Here is a 23,640-nt window from a genome sequence, read left to right as displayed (position 1 = left end):
GCCTACGTAGGGGACCTGGTGGCCCTCTTGACCCAGTAGCCCTCAGCCCAGGCGGCCCAGGCCCAGCAGACTGGCGGGTGGGGGGGGTGGCCTTGGGTCCAGGTAGTCCCGGCACCCACATAACCCAGGCCCAGGCTCAGCCCTGCACCCCGGGGATCTGGTTTCCCAGACCGAGGTAGACCCTGCACCTGGGCGGCCCCCACTGCAGGTGTCAGGCAGCCAGGACGTACTTCGAGCCTGTGCAGGCACAGGTGCTTGTCAGCTCCACTTCAGGCTCCTTTCTCGCTAATTTGCCCGGACGTGTTTGCATTAATTAACAACTTTGTTGAATTCGTGGTTTCTCGGGGACGTCAGTCATTTCTGAGCAAAGAACAGGTGATGGGACACGTCCAAGGCCCTCCTCTTTCTCAGCAGTCCCAGAGCCTGTTCCCTCCCCAGGCGGTGCACACACGCACACACACACACACACACACACACACACCCACCCACCCGCCTCTGCTCTTCTCCCCTGCAACGGACAGCTGGGTAAAGGAGTAACTTCCAGTCGGTGCGCACTTCTAATTAATCTCCTTGGGTTCAAGTAACCCTGTGGGTTTAGAGACGGCTCATTGGAGGAGATGACTTGCCAAACAGCAGCTCTGTAAATATTTAAAGATGCCTGGCTGACTTTGTTTTTGTCGTTTTCCTACTTTTTAGACATCTTAAGCGTTTCGATATTTTAATTATTATTTTCTGTTTTGGGTCATTCTTTTTAGTAGAAAGGGTTGTTCCCGTGACAGAAGTTGTAACTTTTTCTGCGTCACTGCGAGTGTTTTTCTCTTCTCCCTGGAAACTGGCTCGTGGATGCTGCTGTTACCTGAAAGGCCTGGGGTGTAGAAACCCAGGAGCTTCAGGAGGGCTCTTTATGACCGGTAGTGAAGAAAACGACACGCATGCATTCCTCCAAAGCAAAATCAGCGTCTCTGTTTCCTTCTGAGGGGGCTAGCCGGCTCTCTGGCACAGAGCTTATTATAGGCTTATCCGTGTGTCACATGAGAGTGTTCTGCTCAGATGTACTGAGTCGGTAAGTGTGGAAGAGAGTGGTTTCTCGAGTCCTGCAGAGAAGCCTGTGCTGACCCCGCATATACCTTGTAAGGATCCATCCACGATGAGCAGTGACACACGTCACACTGACCCTGTTCCCGTTTCCTTTCTTACTACTGACCTGTGGGGAGGAGCAGGAGAGCACCTCCTCTCTGAAAACACACCACCGCCCCTTCTCTGCGTCGTCGTGAAACCTGGGCCGCCCAGCTGCGACCTTTGGTTGGCATTTTTGAAGATTAATTCTTGGTTTTTCTCTTTTAAAAGTTTTGAAAATTACGGATTTTACTGATGATATTCCAGTAGCACTATGACTGTTTTTGGAGTGCGTTGGATAACACTAGGTTAGAACTAAGTCTTTTCTTTTTTTTTTGAAGATAGATATTTTTTTTTTTTTTTTTTTTTTTTTTTTTCTCTAAAGATTTTATTTATTTATTTGACAGAGAGAGATACAAGTAGGCAGAGAGGCAGGCAGAGAGAGTGAGAGGGAAGCAGGCTCCCTGCCGAGCAGAGAGCCCGATGCGGGACTCGATCCCAGGACCCCGAGATCATGACCTGAGCCGAAGGCAGCGGCTTAAACCACTGAGCCACCCAGGCGCCCCGAAGATAGATATTTTTAATATTTAAAAAAGCTCTTGAGCCTTTCCCTCATCTGTGGTGACGTCGGTCAAATGATTAATCATCCAATTCAGTAGTACTTTGAAAATGTTGGGAAGATTGAGTGATTTTCACTATACATTGGAATTCACTTTTTTTCATCTCAGATTCATTAACTTTGAGGTTATTGTTTCCCTCCTAATGGCAGTATATGTATTTTCCATATGTGATCTTTTTTTTTTTTGAGAAACCTGATAGATACTTCTGTAACAGGTTCACGTGTCCTAGTTCAGCAGGTTGACAGTAAAATCAGCAGAATGTTGTAGCTCCTTGGGAGGCCAGAAACGGAAATTTAGGTCACGACAGTGGCGTAAAGTGTGGAAGACCATTGTGGGTCTGCACGGCGCCTCTTGTGGCCCCGAGGAGCAGACTCTTTCCTCCGAAGACGTCAGACTTGGCAGGCACAGCAGGCCCTGCGTGGTGCAGCGTGGGCAGCAAACCACGGCTCCGTGGGTGTTCTTTGAGGACTGAGACACGCGTGACAGTCCACGTAATCCCCACAGACACTCCCGTCCTCGGGGTTTGGCTAAAGGCTTTGGAAAAGCAAACGAGTATTTTGAATCCTGTTTCTGGATCTGCAATGTGCCTTTACTCCTCCTAAAAGAGGAATTACGTCTGTACACGTACAGGCAACTTAACATTCTTGCAGAGCCTCAGTGGGGGTGGCTGGCCAAAATTGTCAGAGGAAATATGTGGACCGTGAGATCAGAGCTGCACACAGTAGGTCACACAAGACGGATGTGGCTTCTGGTGGACGCAAAGTTGACGTTACAATTCTGTCTTCGTGACCCTTCGCAGCAAGTCCCCATTGTGCCTTAATTTTACCCAAAGATTTTTTTGACAACCAGGAATGCATTTGAATGCTGCTTTTGGCCCTGGAGAAACTTTGCATATCAGATTAATGAAAAGAACCCCCCCCCCCATGAAAGCCATGTGCTTGTTTGAAAAGCCCTGTCACATCCCCTTTATTTCCACGGAAAACTGGGTCCCGGCAGCCCTCCTTACTGACCAAAAATGGGAGAAGAGCAACCTGTGAATACAAGTCAAGTATAAAATGTGTCTCTGAGCTAGATCTCAGCCCTCCACTGAGACAGCGACGTAGCCCTGGCAGAAAAGGGGCGCTTCTGGAGCTCGCGAAGAAAGGAAACCTTTTAGCTTGGGAAGAGAGAAGTGTTGAGAGCGGATGCGGTCCAGGTTCATAGAATGAGCGTTTCCGAACACAGAGCAGAGTCTGGGCACTCCGAGGTCCCTGTGGGGACGGAGGAGTGCTAAACAGTAAACCCAAGGAGGTTCTGCCCAGAAAGCTGTGGGCAGCTCCAGAATGAGGGACCGCTGCTGAGCGTGTCTTGGACAGGCTGGTTCAACCCGAGCCATCGTGAGGAGCACCTTTGGGTGGCCTGCCTTATCTGGGGCCATCACGGTGTGTCTGCTTGCCTTCGGGCAAAACGCCAAGGACCCCCATTCCCACCATTTGCGTGTAGTTTCTGCAAAGACTTATGTGACTGGCTCGGCTTGGACCACGTGGTGGTGTCGCTGCTGTCAGGCAGCCCGTGCTCTAGTGAGCCTGCCTCTCCGCACGTCTTCGCATGCTCAGTGCCGCTGGACGGATGGCAAAACCAGGAGTCCTAGATGGAGTCCTGTGACGTCGCAAATCCTGGCTTCCCGCCCACTAAAGCGTCAGACCCTGCTGCACGGAGAGAGAAACGGGGTCTTAGAACAAGGACCACAGTATGGTACGCAGTTTGGAGAACAAAGGAGAGCGTTTCCAGAACTGAACAGTATCATCAGGGAATGGAAAGACAATTGAAAGAAGAACGAGATTTCCTTCCGAAAGCCCCAGTTGCCTGGCTCGCTTTGCTTGTCGCCCCCGACCCCGCAGGCCGACAGCGTTGTGCATTGCGGCTTTTCCTTTCCATCTTACGGAAGGAGGATGCCCTGTCTCTTCTGCACGCACGCCCTGAGACTGTGCGGCGGGGGCGGGCGGCCGGGGCACTGGCGGGGCGGGGGAGGAGGCCCGCTGTCTAGGGCAGGGGCAGAGGAGGAGGCCGCCGAGCTGGGGCAGGGCCGCGGAGGTCCCGCAGCTGTTCTTTCTGCTTCTCGGAGCATGGACGGTCATCAGGACGGCTCAGAGGACACGTTCTCGGCCGTCCGCCGCTGTCCCGGGGTCTCGGGAGACCCCGGCTACTCGGTGCTGGTCCGGGGCGGCCAGGCCTGCCGGGACGGGGAGCTCTGACGATCACTTGTCTCAGAGTTTGCTTCAGCGCAGCGCAGAGCAGAAGGAGCTCATTGCGCTTCTGACCAGATCCGCTTGAGATGCCGTCCTCAGTGGCGAAGCTGGACCTGCATTGCAGACCCTGCGTTTTCTGGCCACCACACGCAGAGTGAGCAGGAGGGGCTGAGCATGAGCCGGCGTGTCCGGGGTCGGGGTGTGGATAAGAGAAGGGAGAGAGGAAGGTGGACGGGAGCCCCAGGTGCAGACCGGCGGCAGGTTACGGTTTGCCTCTGGGGGGAGGGACAGCCAGGACGTCTGGGGACCCTTCCATCCTAGCACCACAGCCTTGCCGGACGCGGCTACAGCAGGTGGTCCTTCTGAGCCGGGGCCCAGCTGGCCGGTGCCCTCTGTCCTGGGTGAGCCCGCGGAACTGGCGGCAGGAGTCCTCTGGTCCAGCTCCTGAACTGTGGGCAGGTCGCTCTGGCTTGCCTTGTCCAGGTTCTCTGCTGCTCCGGCGACCTGGGGGTCACCATCAGAGTACCAAATTCACGTCCACACGGGCAATGCCCGGTCGGGAGGGCCCAGGGGCACGCCCTGCCGGGGGTGTCAGGTGCCAGGCCGCAACCGCGGGGTGCGCTCTCCCGCGGGGCGCGCTCTGCCGCGGGGCGCGCTCTGCCGCGGGGCAGAGCCTGTTCCCAGCAGTGCCGGGTCGCTCCCTTCCCCCCGGAGCTGGAGATGATGGCAGAGCGGGCTGTTGCGGGGTCCGGAAGAGCGTCCTGGAACGCCCGGCCGGTGGAGCTCCGCGGAGCCGAGGCAGCTCTCGTTGTCAGTGTCAGAGAACCGAGGCGGAGCTGGAAACCCTCCTCGTCACGTCCTGTCTGGTGGGAACACGCAGGGCAGGTCTTCGGAAAAGCGGCTCAGGTGTACTCGGCCGTCGGAAGCAGAGCGCCCTGTGGTCTCAGCTGCGTCTTAGCAGCCGGGACCCGCGTGCGTCGGCGCTGCTGACCGTCCACCTGCGAGGGGGCCTGCCCCGCGGCAGCCGGCAGCCTGCTACGCGCTCCGAGTTACTGGAGGACGTTGAGTTACGACGAGAGTATGTTTGCTGGTGTTTTGATTCTTCTGACGTGGGTGTCTGTGCATGGCCTGCAGGCTGCTGTCCGCTTGAGCAGAGTGACGCGTCTCCTGACCTCCAGAGTGAATTTACTGCAGCGTAAACAGCGTCAGACTCTGGAGACGAGATGCCGGGGTTTTCTTCCTTTTGCCGAGACACACATACGGGCTCTGGTACCCAGAGCCATGCACCAGGCCCCGAGCAAACATTTGGGTTTGCTGGCATCATTCACGCGCTTGGTTTGATCTCTCTTGTTTTACTTTCTGGCACGAGACAGGATTGCAGGATTTTAGAGTTGGAAGGGAGTGGGGGTGTCTTGTCTGTCCTGGTTTCATCAGGGCAGGGACTGGGTTATAGGAATTATTCTGGTTTGCCAGAAGCGGGCAGCGTGTGTTGCGGAGGGCAGTCCGGTTGGCAGATGCCAGGTCGTGACTCGCCTTTGCACTGAGGGGCGGCGTGCTGTTCACTCTGGAGCTCCACAAGCGTCCAGTCCCCCAGTGGCCATGGGGGGCCGCGATGTCCCCGCTCGGGCTGTCCTCGCCGCGCTCCTCGGGTGCCTGGCCTGTGGTCGGCATCCTGTGGGCACAGCTCTTGTTGGCTCTTGATCCGAGCCGGAGCCTCAGTGTCCGGTTTCCAGCCTTGGAGAGGGTCCCTGTGCTGCCCTGTCGCTTGAGGCACAAGGTGGCCTGGACCCCATGTGGGGCTCTGGATCCTCGGTCTGCCTGGAGGCTGGCACCGAGGGTGGTGTGGGGTGGAGTCTGGGCGTCTGTCACGCTGGAGCCTGCTTGGGGCGGGCACTCGGGGGGGCGTCCTCTCCCGGCAGAATGAGCCGTGTCCCCGCATTCTAATAAACGCGGACGTGCTGAGTCTGTGGAGAGTCTTAGCTGATGTATAACCGCTTTTCCACCTCCTCTGCCTTTGGGTCACTCCTGAATTCTGTTGTTTCAGTCCTTGTCCTGCCGGCTGTGGTTTTCCTCGCTCTGCTGTAGGGATGATGCTGGCCGCGGTTTCCGGCGCCGTCCTGGGTTTCAGTGTCCTCTTTGCCATTTTGTCACGACGAAGGGCTCGTGGTCTTCTCTGCTTCTGACTTGAGCTTGTTCCTCCTGACGTGAAGTGGACGGGGCCCTCTCTGTGGATTCTGGGCATCGACGGGATGGAGTCCGTCCGGTTCTTCTGCCCAGGCCCTGTGGGTGCGGGTCTCTGGGGAGGCCTGGGTCTCACCAGGTCTGGGGCGTCCGCAGGGGATCCACGGGGAGGCCTGGGTCGTGCCCGGTCTGGGGCGTCCGCAGAGCAGGCTGAACCGGTTCTGCTTCTGCACAGTCAGCATTTGCTCATTGGGCTAAGGTAGCTCCAGGTCAGCTCTGCGGGAGGGGCTCACCCAGTCAGTGGGGGCAGCACCTGCCGGCGTGGCATCGCCCTGGAGCTGTTGTCGTCTCAGGGCCGTCCTGGACACGCGCCGGGCACCCCGCTGCATCTGCACTCCCGCCGGGTGCTTATTCTCTGAGGCGGTGATGTGGCGCCTGTCGCCGCGTCCCCTTCTTCACAGGTTTCCAGGCGTTTGTTGGGAGGCCGGGCGCCCGTCAGGTAGCGAGTGCAGGCCTTCTTGGACCACGGTCCGCTGTTGCACCTTCGCCGCACCCCGCACGCCTCGTCCAGAACCCGCACGTGCCCTCTGTGTGGCCTGAGTGTGCCCTGGACCTGGGAAACCCCTCTCTGCCCCCGTGGCCAGTCCTGTCCTTGCTGGGTCAGCCCGGATCCTGCTTGCGCCACTCCCGCTCCGTACCGGGCTCTTCCCGTACCGCTCGTCCTCCACCAACAGCCTCATCTCCTGCGCCTGCTGCTGTTGTGATTTCATTGAGGGTGAGGTTTTGCCTCGTTCAGCCCGCCCACCCCGTGGCCTGCAAGACTCCAGCTGAGGCTGGCAGCTGCCCTGGGACGAGCAGGGGCACCTCAGGTTTGCAGTGAGCCTCACGGAGATCCGTCTCCCATGGGGGAGCGCGTGCTCGCCGGCTTCAAGAGGCCTGTGACCCGTGGCCGTGGTCTGCACGGACAGCAGAGGCTTAGATGCGAGCGGATACTCAGACCGTCCTGTGCTTTGAGGTTTGGAACCCTTGCACATGGCCCAGTGCAGTGGCTTCTTGGCACGGCAGGAGTTGGCTGCTTCTGGGGCTGCTTCCCAGCCACTGCCAGACTTGGGATCAGGACTTGGGACTTTGTGTCTCTCAGGACTCCCGGGAGTCGCTCATGTGCAGGGGAGCAGAAGCCGGCTGGGCCTGTCCCATCCCCAGTGCCCGAGGACACACAGCCCGTGCTCTCCAAGACCCGGCATCTCAGGAAGCAGGGACCGAGGTCACCATGTGGTTCCCACCTCCTTGCCTGCTGTCCCCAGCGGTTGCCGCTCAGCATAGTCGGTGGGCACGGCGCCCTTGGCCCGGCCCTTCCCGGGGCCATCCTGTGCGTGCATGTGGCGACTCGTCAAAACACTGGTCACCTGTGTGGCCCGGGACAGGCAGGGCCCTCCCGGCCCCCCACGGTTCCGCCAGGGAGCCACGGTTGTCTGGAAGACCCAGGAAGAGGATGGCCCAGAGCCCATGGCGGGGGGCCTGCCCGTGGGCCCTGCGTACTCCAGTTCAGCCTTCTCGGCGGTCTGTGTGTGCTGGGCACACTGAATTATTCAGGGAGTTAGCCTCTCTTCCAAGCACTTAGCCTTCATTTGGTAATTGTGTTGTGTGCCCATCACTGGCACAGAATCGTAATGTTTCATTTATAAGTATGGTTTTTTCTTTTCTTTTTGATGTTCCTTAATATCCTGTGTGCTGGACCTAATCTGAGACCAGTTCTTGGTGAAACCTTTGTGGGCCACGGATAGCATCAGGATTTGCATACCTGATTTGCATAAGCCTTTGGGTCTTCAGACTGACTTCGGTTTTAGATCTGTGGTTTTTTTTTTTTTTTTTAAGATCTGTATTTTACTAGAATTAAAAAGTGAGGCATGGTCTTCTCCGGTCGAAGGTCAGAGGTCACAGTTTCCTTCCCGGGGTTCTGCCTGATTCTGCGGGAGGTGAGGGCAGTCCTTTCCATTTGCAGGATGGCAGGATTGCAGGATGTAAATGAAACAGGAGGCGAGGGCCTCCTGTTTTATTTACGAAGGGAGACGTCGATTTGAGACGAGTATTTTCAGAGATTAGTAAGACATTTGGGCTCACAGTCTTGTAAAAGTGTGCCCGATCCGAGTCTTACTCGTGTTCTTTCTTCTGGCTGCAGAATACTTACTTCCAGCACCGTCTGTGACCTCATCGGTTCTTCAGATTCCCCATCCAGAGGGATCATTGAGTGGTCCCCTTTGGGGTTGGCCCTCCTTCGAGGATCTGGCGTGTGCCCGAATCTAGCTCTTGACATGAGCCCAGGGGCGTCAGCTTCCTCCCGGGTCACAAGAGGAGGCTGTTCCACGTGTGGGCATAGTTGGTTAATTGGATTGGACACCTGGAGAATGTGGTGATACTGAAATGATGATCATTTCCAGTCGTCCCTTCTAGTTACGGTAGTTCCTCTGATACAAGACTCCTGTATAATGTTGCTGGTTTTTGAAACATTGAAGACAGCACAGTTCACGGCATAGGACTTCTGCAGACGGTTCTGGCTTCAGATTAGAAATTGGTAGTAGTGGGGTGGCGTGAACATTTCAAAAAGGACGCAGTGTGGTAGGAGGGGTCGGCGCTTGGAAACAAGGCGTAAATGCTGAGGAGCTATTTTTATCGTGAACCTCCTTCACAGGTGGCGAAGTTATCGGTGGGAGCCTCAGGGAGCAGTTCAGTGTGTCACCAAGAGATGACTTGCAGGGTTCCTGAAGGTTAGGTGTTCAAGGAATTGCGAAGTTCTGACAGCAGGTTTTGGGAACTCTGAACAGGAAGGTTCTGGTTAGGTTCTCTGCAGAGTGTCTGCAGTTTCCATGGTGATAAGCCTACACACACCGCTTAGAAACAAATTCTTGATACTGTTTTGAAACCCAGTTACCAAAGGGCATCATGCTTGCAAGTTAGTTACGAATAGATAAAATAGATTTTGCAGAACTGCCCCGCGAGCCGGCACCCTGGGCAGACCTTAGAGTCTCATACCTTCTCAGTAGCCTGTGCTCTGAACATTTCTTTTCCATCCTGGGCCAGAATGAAATAACCAACCTACCTACCTGCCTGCCTTCCTTCTCCCCCAATCTTGAGTTAAAGATTTTTTCCTTCGAATTTTAAGATCCAGTTTTAACGGGGGTTGCTGTGGCCACTTGCAGCAGTTTTCAGACCTGTGGCCCACCTGCGAGGGGCAGAGCACATCTGGGTGGGGATGGGGCCCTGCGGGGGCTTCCTGTCGCCCACCGGCCCGCCGCTGCTCGTCTCCCCCTTCCCTTTGAGCCCCTTTGCTCCGCCTTCCCTCCCCTTCCAGTCAGGCGGGTGAAGTGTCGCGTGGAAACAGGGCATCACATAACACCAAATACGTACCCCACACGGTGAGTCATGGTGTTGGGGAGCAGTGGACCCTGGGGCTGTGGGTCTGATCGCGGAGGACACCTGTGCTTGCCTTCTTTCTTCTGTCCCGGGGCTGAGACAGAATCCTAGGTTGCAGCCACTGGCCAGAGAAACTCCAGGAATGGAGCGCCCTTTGAGCCTCCCCCTGGGAGAGCCCATCCCTCTGCCCTGGATGCAGGATGAACGCCTCGCGTCTCTGCTCCTCCTGGTGCCCTTGGTGGGGAGGAAGGTCTTTGGGGCAAGGTCAGGGACCCTGGACCTGGTTTTCTTGCCTTAGGAGCGCTCACCCCACACTCCCCAGGCCCTCCTTCCTCCTGAGGCTGCCTCCCTGGACGGAGGAGGAGCAAGGACATGGCCTGGGCCAGACCGTGCCAGGCCCGTGCTGCTGAGTTTAAAATTCTGCCCCTCCTCCTCCTGAAAGTCGGCAGGTCTCTCACGAACGCGTGCCAAGTGCAGCTAATCTGTGTTGTCTGAACGTGCGCTTAAGAGACCGTCCTCCTTGGGGCGCCGGGGTGGCTCAGTGGTTAAGCCGCTGCCTTCGGCTCAGGCCATGATCTCAGGATCCTGGGATCCAGCCCCACATCAGGCTCTCTGCTTAGCAGGGAGCCTGCTTCCTTCCCCTCTCTTTGCCTGCTTCTCTGCCTACTTGTGATCTCTCTCTGTCAAATAAAAAAAAAATCTTTAGGAAAAAAAAAAGAGACCGTCCTCCTTGACCGTCCTCCCTCGTGTGCTGGAGGGACTTGGGTTTTTGTCCTTTCAGGTGTGTTTACACGTGTTAGTAGATACGCGTCTGTACGCTTTTCCTGTTCGGACACCTGATGAGATTATCCTGTTTGTTCTGTTCTGAAACTTGCTTTTCCTATGTCATGTCTTGGAAATCGTCCATGTCGATAAAGGAATCTGCTTCACTGTTGAGCCGTCTGAACGTGAAGTACGATCATAATTCATTTGCCTGTCATTGGACCTTCAGATTGCTTCGTTCCAAATAGCGTTGCCTGAAGCTGCTGGTAATGGGGACCGTTTAGAACGCTTGGGAGTTTGCCGAGACCTGTTTCTTACGTGAGATGGCTGCTTTGGGGGTTTGCATGTGTTCTGTTTCTGTGGGTACCGCCGGGCGGGCCGTGATTGTCCCTGTGTCCACCAGCAGCTCACGAGCGTGGCCGTTGGCCCATGCCTTCAAGGGTGCCAGGGATCACAAATCTGCACTCGCCTACTGGAAGGAAGAGAATGTTCTTCATGTTCTTTCCGCCGCACTTTCCGTCTTCCTGGCTCCTGTGAGAGTCAGCGTGTTTGCATGTTCGCTGGCCATTTGCATTTCTCCAGGGATTGACCTGTTCGTGCTGTTGGTCCGTTTTTATAATGTGGTGTTTGTCCTTTTCTTATTAATTAACAGGAACTCGGTACATCTTGGGAACGAATCTTGTTGTTCGCTTTACTTTCTTCTCACTTTGTGTTGGGCTGTATGAAGTCTCCTAGCATACAAGTCCTAAAAAGTCAGAAGTGTTCATTTTTCCGTCATGGTTTTTACCCAGGACCTAGGCATTCCCAGCCCTACCGTTCGGATGTTCACACTGAATAAAGTGAGTTTGCTTTGTTCCGTGTGTGGAGTTGACGTTGCATGAATCCACGTGGCACTTTTGGAGGACCCTGTGAGGTGTTTTTAATTTTTTCCCCTGTTGCTATCCCGTTTTTCCAGCGTCATTTTGTTTCAGCATCTTTTTTCTGCTGATTTGAAGTAGCAGCCTTACCACGCGCAGACCGTGGCCCGCGTCTCCCCGGGCGTCGGAAGGCGTGTACACCTGCCAGGTGCACGTGTTACTCTTCACGTCCGGATGAGGTTCCGAGGTTCAGGAGACTTTGGTGCCGACAATCGTGTCGAAGCCGACCCGTGAGTGCTCGTTCCGTGGCAGTGTTCACGCGGGGCAGGAAGCAGGGAAGAGGAGAGAAGGAGAGGATGGGGCGTGCCCTGCGCGCCCTCGAGCGGCGGCTGGGCTGTCTTCGGCTCCCGGGCGGTCCTGCAAATTCCTGACCTTCCCCTTCGCACCTGAGCTGTGCTCCAGAGCTACCCCCTACCCCTCACCCCTCGGGCCTCGAGCAGGGCTCGGGGGGACGTCTCTGTGGCCTGCCCGGGAAGGATGAAGGGAGCCCGGCTGGGTCCTGCCCATGGACCGTCGCTCGCGTGCATGGGGCTTTCAGAGTCGCACAGGGCCCCAGAGGCCCTGTCCCGTTACCGCCTGCCATTCCGGGCTTCTCCTCCATGGGCTGGGAGAGAGTCTCCTCTTGGCAGTGAGTGAATGACGCTGCGCGTGAATGAAAAATAATTTTTCTCTGCATGCGTGACGTTCACGTGTTCCCGCATCATTCACACGTTCCAGGCCGGGCTCTCACTTCCTCTGTGCTGCTTTGGCCGTAATTCATTCCGTCGTGTGTTTCGGACAAGAGAACAAGTCAGAGTCGCCAGACTCGGTGAGGAAAAATAGAGGACGCCTGTTCGACGTGCATCTGTGAGAAGGCGCGAACGGTGCGTTTTCCGTCTCCGTGCGTCCCGTGTAGTGTTGGAGACTCCCTCGTGCTGAGAATGACTTGTCGCGGGTCTGAAGTCCGGGTGACCCGACGCGCCACGTTTCTCCTGGAGAGCGGCTCTGGGCTAAGTCTCTGGGGCGGATGCCGTCCTCAGCACGCGGGACAAGTCCCGGTTCCCGGCCTGCGGGTCAGGCCGCTCAGCAGCGCCCCGTGCTTCCCGCGAGGCCCGGCTGCTGCTCGCCCCCACCCGTGCACGCCCAGGACTCGCGACACGGAGGAGAGGAGAGGTCCCCGTGGCGGGGTGGGCGCCCTCGACAGTTTCCTCGACAGTGACTTCTCGTGTGTTCGCACTCTTGAGGGTCGCTGCGGTGTTTGCCGACAACGGGACTCGGGAGCAAATACAACTACCTTCGTCTGTCGGCTCGGTGAACCGCAGCGGTCTCTGCCAGGCACGGTCGTGTCAAGTTTCTCGAATCGGACGGGCCGCCGCTTCCGAGTCCGGTGTGCGGTGTGTCGGGGTGCGGGGTGGGGGGCTGCCCCGCAGGACCCGGAGCCTCCACCTCCCCTGCCCGCACGGACGTCAGTCCTCAGCTGGGAGGTTCTGACCTGTTGGGGACTTTGTAGCTGACATTTCAGGGCTGGGCCCCCAGTGGCATACCTCGTGTTGGTACCGTTCATGGGGAATGTTAGGGCCCCTGGGGCGGCACGTGCTGCCGCCTGTCCTGATTCCGGGGGACGTCGGTGAACCCCGTGCGGGTGCAGCGTTCCGAGAAGACCCGAGCCCTGAACGCTGAACCTGAGGTCACGTGGCGGGCTTCCCACGTTAATTCAAAATAAAAAGACACCCGAGAACCCGTTCCTCAGATCGTGCTTGACACACGGAGGGCTGCTCTGTGGTCACAGTGGTCCCCACGCTCTGGGCTGTGATCTTCACGGTAGGTAGTGACGGTCCAGGATCGACTCGCTCTCCCCCGGCGGCGTCGGAGGACACCCCCACGCTCTGGCGTTTTTAGGGCGCGTATTTCTTCTGGTTCTCAGTTGATTTTATCTGCGTATGATCTGTCCTTCCTTAGTTTTGGTTTAATCAAATACGAAGTAAATATGTGGAAAAAATCTATGGCGAATCACTGTTCCCGTGGCAATTCCTTGTCCCTGGTTGAACTGTGACGAGTGAGTGACACGAGCCGTGGGTTCCACGGCCCAGAGGACAACTTGGCGAAAACCAGGGGCTCCTCGCGTGCCTCCAGCCTCTCAGGATGTGCAAAGAGATCTGGAGTTTGTTTCACAAGATTGGTCTGTCACTGAAGTAGAAGGTGCCGGAACCTGGTGTCCTTTGAGATAAGGCCTGTGTGAGGCGGTGGCTGGTCCCTGTGTCACCTGAAGGCCCTTCCAGGTGAGCCTTCTTGCCTGCTGCCATGTGTCCTATCCCGCCTCGTCACTCACGGGGTGTCTGAGGCCAGATCCTCGCACTTTGCACCCAATAGGGACTAGCGGGGACGTGTGTGCAGTCCTGGCGTTTGGTCTGGGCGACTTGTCCCTTTGGACCTTGTAAAAAAAAAATCCCACAGTTGTTTTCCTTCTGGGGACTCGTAGGCATCTCCTTCCTTGGTAAGACCATGTGGAAATGCGGTCGCGGGCGTCGTGTTGTGACCGATCCCGACCCCGTTGGTGCTGCTTGCCATGGGGCGCCTGCCACCCCCGGGACTCCCCGGAGAGCCCCCGTGCTCGTGGCGGAAAGCAGGCTCCAGGCGGCCGGGTGGTGCAGCATTTAGTTGGAGTCAGTAGGATTGTGAGAGGACGTCTTGTCTTCCGTCAGTAGGTAAGACTCCATGAACCCATCACAGGAATGAGTTATCTTTGCTTTTTTTTTTTTTTTTAAGATTTTATTTATTTACTTGACAGACAGAGATCACAAGTAGGCAGAGAGGCAGGCAGAGAGAGAGGAGGAAGCAGGCTCCCTGCTAAGTGGAGAACCCAATGTGGGGCTCGATCCCAGGAGCCTGAGATCATGACCTGAGCTGAAGGCAGAGGCTTTAACCCACTGAGCCACCCAGGCGCCCCCATCTTTGCTTTTTTAGAAGGATCCGCACAGAGGAGAATCGCTTTGTCGGTTCTCTGACGTCTTTCAGTTCGTCACTCGACATGGATGACACGCTGAGATTCATTCTCGCCTTCCCTGCCTGCGGCTGAAACTGTTGTGGCTCATCCCTTCCTTGGCGGAGTTGGGACTGCGTCAGAGTGGAGACACCCTGACCCAGGATGGGCCAGCTTTGTCTCCACTGCCCGCAGGGGCCCCCGACTTTCTGCTTGGGCGCAGGGAGTGGCTCTTCTGCACGGGGTGGCGGGAGGGCCGCGACTGGCCAGAGCCGTCTTGTCGGCATGTCTGTGGCCCCCCCGTCATTTGGGGGTGACCTGAATGTCACCTCAGACTATAACTGCAGCTCCCTTTGCTGAGCTGTTTTTTTGAAGATGTTATTTGTTTATCTTAGAGTGAGAGCAGGGTTGGAGGGGGAGGAGCGAGGGGAGAGAATCTCAAGCAGACTCCTCGCCAAGCACAGAGCCCAGTGCTGGCTGATCCCACCACCCAAGACCCTGACCGGAGCCAAAACCGAGCGCCGGACGCTCCCCCGACCGAGTTCCCCCCGGCACCCCTTCCTGAACTGCTTCTGACTCCACTCCCTCCTGGAGCGTTTCTGCATCCAAGGTCGGCCCCGAATGTGGGTGGGCCCGTGAGAAGAGCGGGGCGATGCGTGCGGGTCTGGGGAAGGGGCCCTGGGGACGGTCCGACGCCGTCCGTGTCCTGCCGCTCGGCCAGTGACGGCTCGCTCCTGGAGTCTTGCCTCTCTCTCTTCTCGTGTGTTATGGCGTTTTGGGTCACCGGCGTGCACAGCTTGTGAAACGAACCCGTGTCGTGACCGTTTCCGGGGTTTGCACAAGGTTGCCGTCTGTGGAGCGCGGTTCACGTTTGCATGGTCACGTACCCGTCTGCGGGCTTGTCTGGGAACTTAATGGCAGGGGATAAAATTTTCCAATAAAAAAACGCATTTTTATTTTGCATAACTAGCTTGTAAATGCTTTCTTGAGAAAAGAACGTAACACGTTTGGGAGGCGCGACTACACGCACCTTCTGAGACACCATAAAGGCCGCAGAAGCAGAGACTTCAAAGGCACAGGAGCTGACTTCACGCCGGGTTCTCGCCACCCTCTGTCGGGGCAGGACACTCTGGCGGGTATCCAGCTCGTGCCCCGCCCCCCATCCAGTCACCGCAGGGGTGCGTCCGCAGGTAAACTGAGAACCACGCGTGCCCGTGGTGTGGGGGGTTGCCTTCCGCACGTGGCTGGCACTTTCCCGCCATTCGAGGCTCCGCAGGCGACCTTTCTGGAGCTCCGGTGTGTGGCCTGTGCGCACGCAGCAGTGGGTGGGCCGTGGTGGGGGGCTCCGGCAGGAGCAGCGTGGCCACCGAGGGTGCCGCTGCTGACACGCGTCCCCAGCATTTGTGCTGCAGCTGTGGCCCATCGGTGTCAGGACGTGGGAGCAGGAAGACTGACCACGGAGAAGTCGGGGCTGCACAAATTCAGGGGTCGAGCAGAGGCTGGACGAGACCGTCGCAGCCCCTGGAGCTGGGTCGCGTCCCCGGGTCCCTCGTCAGGCGGACCTTCACCGACAGCTCACTTGTGCACCGGCCTGGCGCCCAGCAGTGACGCCCTGGCATCGGGGTCAGCAATGAAGGTGGACGGGTCAGGGTGTGTGGGAGGACGTGGTTCTACCGTGCCTGCCTCACGGACGTCACGGGTGCTGTGGTCACGTGGAAGATGCGGGTGAGGAAGGAGAAAGGCTCCCGCCGCTCAGAGATGCTCGGGCTTCGCTGTTTTGGTCCAGCTGCTCCTTCCCAGGCGTGTCCGTGGTCTCTCTCGTCCGTCTGTCGTGCGGCTCGTGTCTGCACTTACACCTGCACGCGTCTGGAGAATGACGGTTTTCCAGAACTTTCTCAAACTTGCTGTGTCATGAGCTTCTGTGCACAGCCCAGAGCACAGCGCGGGGCACTGGACCCCCTGGGCCTCGGGAAGCCGAGACGTCACCTGTCGGACTGACAGAGTGACAGCCGAGTTTGCGGGGCAGGACGGCTGCGACCGAGCGGTGACTTCTCCCAGATGATGGATGGGCTTTGTTCGTGAGGCCCTGAGAGAGGCGCTTGGTCGCGGGCCGGGGGCAGCGGGGGGCCCGGGTCCCCACCTCCCTCTGCCGCGCTCACGTGCTTACAGTGTCCATCGCTGGGAGGAAGGCACTTCCGTCCTCGCTCACCAGCAAACTGGGTCTGCCATTGTTTGGTCACTTCGGGCTCCCCAGCTGAGGTCTTTGGGTGTTGTGAAGTGTCCTTGTCTCTCGCTCAGCCCGTGCTGTAGGTTTCCAAGGGGAAAGCGGAGACTAATTACGTTTCAGATGAAGCTGTTGCTCGAAGATTTTTGTTTCCATCTTGGTTTTTTTTCCACATACAAGGTGAATCCAGGAAACAATCTTTTTTCTACTTTTCTCTTCGTATCTTTATTTTAATCCGTGATCAGGGTGGGTTATTGTTAGTGAAAGACCACATGCCCTGTGCTGACATAGTGGGGACAGCCCTCTCCCAAAAGCATTGAGAAAGAGAAATTTTTAAAATACTGTATTTTACTGATACATTTATTTTACCAAGAAACTGTATATAATTTGATTTTAAGAATTCACAGTCATATTTGACTGTTAGGCTGGTTTGCATCTTGCTAGCTAGCAAAACTGTAGGATTTCACATTTAATAGGTGACCACGTTTTGTCTTTTGTGTATTTATGTCACTGCTTCTCAGAGGTTGAGCTGGTGCGCATTCTGACCAAGGAGTTTCTGATACTTCTGCAGAAAATCAGTGACGTCAGTAATTCCATAAAAGGAACTGTGAACTTTTTTTTAGGGTTAATAAAATGTTTAATGCAGTATTCTCTCTCATTGAAGGCTATCAAGTTAATATAATTAGTTACATCAAAAAAAGGAGAAAAAAATCATTTCAAGTTTTATTACTTCTTGGCTGAAAGCATCAAAAAAATACCAGTGATAAACCTTGAGGTAACGGAATGCAGCTTCCCCGAGATGATTGCTGAAGATGATCAAAGTGTCGTCCTAGTGTGCACGTGTTTAACTCTTTCGACAAAGAACGTGGTGGAGAAATTGATGCATTTTGCTGGCAGATATGCTTGGCGGCAACAAAAAGTCATGAATATTTTCAGATTTTTGTGAGGACGGTTTTCAGAGTTTGAAAGTTTTTTGAGGTGCCTGGAGTCACCCTTATGGCTCCGGTCCCCATGTTTTCACGGGTTAATGAGATCTTGAAAGGACTGGAAGCGTCAAGTAAAAGGTTTTGGGCTAAATTTGTGCCCCTGGGCTGGTGCCCTTCGGGGACAAGGGAGAGCCTGCTCTTTGACGTCGGGAACGGGGACCGCACAGTACTTGTTCCACAGTGGACGTATCCCGAGTTCAAAGGCGCCTCGCAGAGAGCACGTGCCAAGTCTCGCCAAATGGTTTCAGGCTGAGGAGCATCGTGAAAATCTGTGTGTTTCTGTGCATCACAGATCCCGCTGACCCTGTATTCTCTGAGTTATTGATGGGGGTCTTTCGGGCTGTTGGCTAAGCATGAGAACGGCTGGAGATTCCCTGGCAGCCGTGACTGAGATGGCAGCCCACCCCCTTTGCTCTGGAGGAGGGAGAGTGGAGGAATGCAGGGCGACGTACGGAGATCCCAAAACGTGTGTTTGCAGGCAGCCCAGGAAGGAGGCAGTATTTAAGAAAAGGAGGGAAATGTGTGTTCTCAAAGGTTCGCCCCCCCGCCCGGGGGGATAAAGTTGTAGTTCATGTGAGACTTCAGACCTTCTTCTCGGTTACAGTAGAGGTTCAGGTGTGTCGGTATGACTTACTAGAGACGGCCTCCTGTTTACCGCTCAGGTGCTGGGATGTTTCGGGTGACACCTGTGTGGTCCACATTCGGGAACGCTTGGTTTCTGTTTCTTGAGGTCTACAGGAGGGCTAAATTGCATTGTTCTCACCTGGCATTTGGGCTTGGATTATGTTTTAGGATTTGAAACAGGATTAAATATTGGACTAAAACCCCAAAACCTGCAAGCAGGAAGTTTGGATAATGGGCGGTTCTGGTCCGTGGTCTTCGAGAGGGAAGTTTGTGGCTCTGGATGTCGTGGAAAGCACATGCAGCCCTCCGCGACGGCCGTGCCCAGGGAACCCCGCGACGGCCGTGCCCAGGGAACCCCGCGACGGCCGTGCCCAGGGAACCCCGTGACGGCCGTGCCCAGGGACAGACGCACCGACACGTGACCGTGGATCTGGGCAGCTTCGCCTAAACAGAGAAGCAGTCGCGTGGTTCTTTTCCAAGGTGTGATCTGCAAGAACATGTTATTCCTGGGAAACGTCCGCGTTTCCGCGTGACTCGTGTGCGGCTTCCTGCTGTGACATTTTTGCTGTTTCCGGGGACGGTCGTCCTGCAGAGCTGCCTTTCACGCCTGAGTTGGTGTTTGTCTTTTTCCGGAGTCTCTCCTTCCCTTTTGGGAAGGAGTAGCAGTTCAGTGTGCAACGCTAGAAGGTGACCTTTTATTCAGAATAATCCCACATTTACCGGGGAAGGCTGTCGTGTGGGAAGGAGTCTGTTCTGTTCGTATAAATCAGCGAATTCAATTTACAGTTATGGAAGAAGTTTCTACCGGTATGTTATTGACTCGTTTGCAAGCTGACCTGCTTGGTGGTTGGTCCCAAAACGGCTGCTAAAGGCGTACCTTCTCGGTCGGAAGGACGCTGGCTTTCCCAGAAGCACTTTTGCTCAAGGGTCCAGGTTCCGCTTCAGGCGTGGAGGCCGAGCCAGGAGAGTCTGGGCTGAGCCAGCAACTCTGAAGAGAACCTGGTCTTTGGGACAGAGAACGGATGTTCCCGTGGCCCTTTCGGCCAGATTCTCTGTGCAATTGAAACGAGAGAAGTTCGCTTCCCGATACGCCCCACTGAGGCGCTCCTTCCCGGGCAGGTGGCAGTCCCTGGCCCCAAGGGCCCAGCAGACTGTTCCTTTCACAGCGACTTCCTGACCGGCCCGACTCCTGCCACCGAAACCTTCCTCCGAGTCCGAGACCTCAGGAGCCCGGCCCAGGACCCTGGGGCCTTGCCCCATCTCCCTGTCTGCGGTCCCCCCGCGCTGAACTCTGTCCTTCCTTGCCGTGGGCAGCGCTGGGGACGCTGGCGCTGAGTGATGTTAGCCGGGGTCCCAGCCGGAGGTTTGCTGTCATCAGGGAGGCAGAGAGCAGGGGGGGCGCCGGCCCCGTCCTCGCGCCTCAGACTCCTGCCGCGTCAGTGTCAGTGTTAGCTCGCTCGAGGTCATGCGGTCCTCGGTCACCAGCGTGGTCCGTGGTGGTGACGCGTTCCAGAGCCTGTGCGTGTGCGAGCCTGCGTGTGTGCGTGTGAGAGCCTGTGTGTTTGTGTGAGAGCCTCTGCGTGTGCGTGTGAGAGCTTGTGTGCGTGTGTGAGAGCCTGTGTGTGTGTGAGCCTGTGTGTGTGTGTGATAGCCTGTTGTGCAAGAGCCTGTGTGTGTGAGAGAGAGCCTGTGTGTGTGTGTGAGAGCCTGTGTGTGTGCGTTGCACCATGTGCGGATGATCGTGATTATTTGTACACGTGTGTGCGTGTACATGTATTTGTACATACGTGTGCGTATACGTCATTTCACTTGGAAACTGAATCAAGGGCCTGATCCGTGGTGTGGGTTTAATACAGAATCTTTGCTGAGAACGTGGAGAGCCCCGTGGTTTCCAGTGTCCTGCTCATCACACGTCGGTGAAGAGAAATTAACGTAATTTAAGAACAGTCGTAGACTTTACTCGCTCCTTTGACCTTTCACGTAAGTACGCGAAGTCAGCCAGTTCGGCAAGAGGAAAGTCCTTCCGAAGCTCCGGGGCTGTGAAGTCGGTGACTCTTCTCAGGCAAGACGAGTCGGAGGAGCCCCAGGGACGGCTCTGTCGGTGGGACTCCGTCAGTCTGGGCCGTCGGGACTCGGTCAGTCTGGGCTGTCGGTCGCGGCTCAAGCCCTGAGCCGTCTCGCTCACCAGATCACGAAGGCTGATGGCGCACTTCCCCCGGGCCTCTGCTGTCCGCAGGTAGACAGGGCGGGAGAGGACGGCAGGGATCAGCCAACTTTAAAACCTTTCTTAAACTTTCAAAAAAATTCCCCAAGTGAGGAAAATCACTGTAGTGTGCTAGTATTCGAATCAGGTGATTTTTGAGTGAAATCTCACTGAAGTTCGGGGTAATGCGCTATCCTAGAAGGAGGCACGGTGACTGGTCTCAGAACAAGGAGGATTTTGCACAGCAGGTTGGAAGCCACCGACCAGGAGTGCCGGCAGCGGGCAGTAAGGGATGATGTAGCTTCTGTAATTTAAATATTTAGCGACGTGTGTCGTTGAGCATGTGAGTCTTTACAACCCTGTGAGAAATAACGTTAAAGTGAATTTGTTGGGAGAAAAGGTAAAGGGTAATACGGTTTTGGTGGCATTGGGAGTTTCTCAAAAAAACCTTCCCGTTCCAGTGTTTCATTTTTTCGGAAATAAAAGTTGCGGTGAGCTCCTTTAAGCGATTTGGTAGTTCTGTAAACTTCAATATTTATCAGTCTGAGAAAGCAGGTAACGAAGCCTTGTGAACAGGCCAATTCCCCTGGTTCCCAGTACATCAAGATCGTGTCGGAACGTTTTTGTTCCCCGGGTTCCAGGACGCCTTTTGCTCGCTCACTAGTACCGTGTGCTTAGGTCCTTCTTTAAAGACCGTTTCGGTTCTCGCTTTATCCGGTCACACGGACCTCATGCCAGAAGTGGGTCAGGTCAGGGAAGCATTTTCTCTCTGGGCATAAAAACGGTCTGGGGTGGCAGGGTGGGGAGGGGACGGGTGGGTGGCGTATTTGCAAGGATACATCGCACGCACGTCACACGGGAGGATAAATAAGTCGGGAATGCCTCCAAAATGGTAGGAAATACAGGAAACCTCGAGGCACTTAGCAATTCCAGTCATCCTGCAGTTCACGTTTTTAGACACTTGCCCTTTGTCTTGTTCACACAACCCTGAAGAGTGAGCTTAGCTCACCGGTGCCTGTGCAGTTGTGTAGAAAAGGGATTTTTGTCTTACTCTGGTCCTAGGATCTGCCTCTCGGTCAGTGGACGGAATGATGCGGCGACCCCTCACCGGCCTGGGTGCTGCAGGGACTCCACGGCGAATGGGCTCCAGAGCGCACGGTTAAGGGGCTTTCGGCCAGAACTGCGGAACGTGCCAGCGTTTGCCCCAGATGGCCGCCTCTCACTCACAGACGTGAACACACAATTATGTTCTGTGCTTGTTGTGTTCCCTGTGCCGGTGTACACAGAACGTCACAGTCCTGTAGTAGCGAGTTTAGTTCCAAAATTCTACTTCAGGGATTGGAGAAACAACTTTCTGATTTGGGGAGGCGGGCGAGGCGGCAGGGAGCCCTCCACAGGAGGAACTCTCGTGACCTGGATCTTTGGCCCTATTTCGACAGCATTGCCCTTTCTCCGTCCTTGGAGGACCTGGGTTTCCATGTGCTCGTCTTCCCCGATGCAGTCAGAGGAGGGAATGGGCCCCCGTCCGCTTGACCACTGTGGGCCGACGGGCGCCCAGAGATGGGGCTGCATGCAGATAAGGGGGACGTCAGGCTCAGCTGGGGCTTTTCACCACGACAAAGACAGGGAAAGAGGCCCAGCGTTCTTAGGAACACCCGTGGACAGGACACAGCCCAGGCCTCTGCGGTCACCCTGAAGTGTGAGGGCCTGGCCTGGTCACCTGTGTCACCGGAGCCGCACAGGGTGGCCGGCTGGCCTCCGTGTCCCAGTCTGCCCTCCAGCATCCTGCAGCCCCTCAGAGCAAGACGGGTGTCATCAGTAGCCACTCTCTCGCCGGGGCCGACCCCTAGTCACCAGGTCGGTTTGTCGGGTGTGTGCGGACGTGGCTGTTCCCCTGCGGGTCGGGGGAGGGGGCATGCAGGGCGCGTTGGAGGTGCCCTCCGGGAGCACAGACGGAGGCTGGGCACGGCCACTTCCTGTCCTGCGGGGGGATGTGCCTGTGGGCTCTCCGTACCACCCCCATCCCCAGCACAGAGCCCGGGCGCCCTGCCTGGGAGGCTGCAGGAGCAGTGGGCGGGATGACGTTTGCTGTCTTGAGCCACACTCAGGAACGGGCCGACGGGGCAGTCGGTCCCTGGAGTTGCTGCCCGTCCTGACTCACACGCACCCCAGTGAGCGACTGCAGCGGCCGGGAGGGGGAGAGCTTCCCTTCTCTCGGAGCAAGCCAGAGCTTTCGGAGGCCTCGGGCTTTTCCTCCCCCGCGGAGCGAGGCAGTTTTACGTGCCGGCTTCAGGCCCCGGGGGCTGCCGTCCATGTCTCAGGCAGGAGCACATGAAGTACAGGGTTTATAGAATCCTTGGGTGGCGCGGGCTGGGCTTCCTGGGGTGGCTCCCGGAACATTCCAGAATTGTCTCCCTGCAGAAAGAAGCCAGTGTCCCCAGTCCTAAAATTGCTTTTGAAACCCTGGACGCAGGAGGATGGATTCCTGGACCTGAGAGCGGGGGACTCTGCCGCTATGGCCACTCCTGGGACAGCCGGGGGGTGGGGACGGCTGTGGGGGCCCACGCGCCCGCTGGCTTGCCCATGGCGCCGGCCACATGCCATCTCTCCAGACCCAGGCGGGGCCCCTGACTGGAGCATGGGGGGCTCACACCGGCCCCACCGCTGGGCCACCTGGGTGCTCCCCGGAGTGGACAGAGGCTGACCCTGCTCCCCGCCCAGCCGGCAGCCGGTGTCTCTGCCCCGCCGGGAGCAGCTGCGCCCTCCTGTCCCTGTCGTGAATTCCGGTGCGCGAATGGCCGTGTTCCTCCTGGCGCAGTCCTCTTTCCCGGGGTGAACTTCAAGCGCCTCGTGTTTTGTTTCTCAGAATTAGCTTTGACTCTTTGCTTCAAAATAGTCTCTTCTTCGTTTTTTTCTTTTAAATTTCACTTGGTAGAAGGGTCGTGTGGGCCGTACGATTTCCTGCAGTCTTTTGGGCACACGTTGAAGGTCGTAGGACTTTATTAATTTTGATAATGAAATATTCATCATTCATTACATTTGACAGTGGAATGTTGGTCATCCACGGGTTTGATTCTGGGATTTCTGATCTCACAAAACTAGGGTTTTCATGAATTTGCAGTCCATACTCCCGCAGGGAACGAACACGGTAAGGACAGTGTTAATTTTCGCCGACTCGTTTCTCTGGGCTCCCGACTCCTGGCCGTGTGTGTGTGTGTGTGTGTGTGTTGGGAGTGTGTATGTGTACACACGTCCACTGGCTGTGTGTGTCTCGGAAATGATACCTTGTCAGCTTCACGTCGCACGGCTCTCTCTCCCGTCCGAAGCGAGGTGGGCCAGGTGTGCTGAGCTCGTGGGTTTGGCTTTGGCCGGTGACCAGGAGCTGAGGCCTCTCTGAGCAGGGCTCTGT

At 56.3% G+C, this 23,640-nt stretch overlaps 1 protein-coding gene across 9 annotated transcripts in view; it reads left to right on the top strand.

Annotated features, from left to right (window-relative positions):
* The window catches only part of ZNF516 (zinc finger protein 516), a 114,511-nt gene that overhangs the window by 52,027 nt on the left and 38,844 nt on the right, over positions 1-23,640 (top strand). The gene's annotated exons all lie outside the window — the stretch shown is intronic.

The sequence above is a fragment of the Meles meles genome, chromosome 12 (genome assembly GCF_922984935.1).
Source record: "Meles meles chromosome 12, mMelMel3.1 paternal haplotype, whole genome shotgun sequence".
In the NCBI taxonomy this organism is placed as follows: Eukaryota; Metazoa; Chordata; class Mammalia; order Carnivora; family Mustelidae; genus Meles; species Meles meles.
The sequence above is the reverse complement of the archived record's forward strand: the minus strand, read 5'-3'. Positions and strand labels throughout refer to the sequence as shown.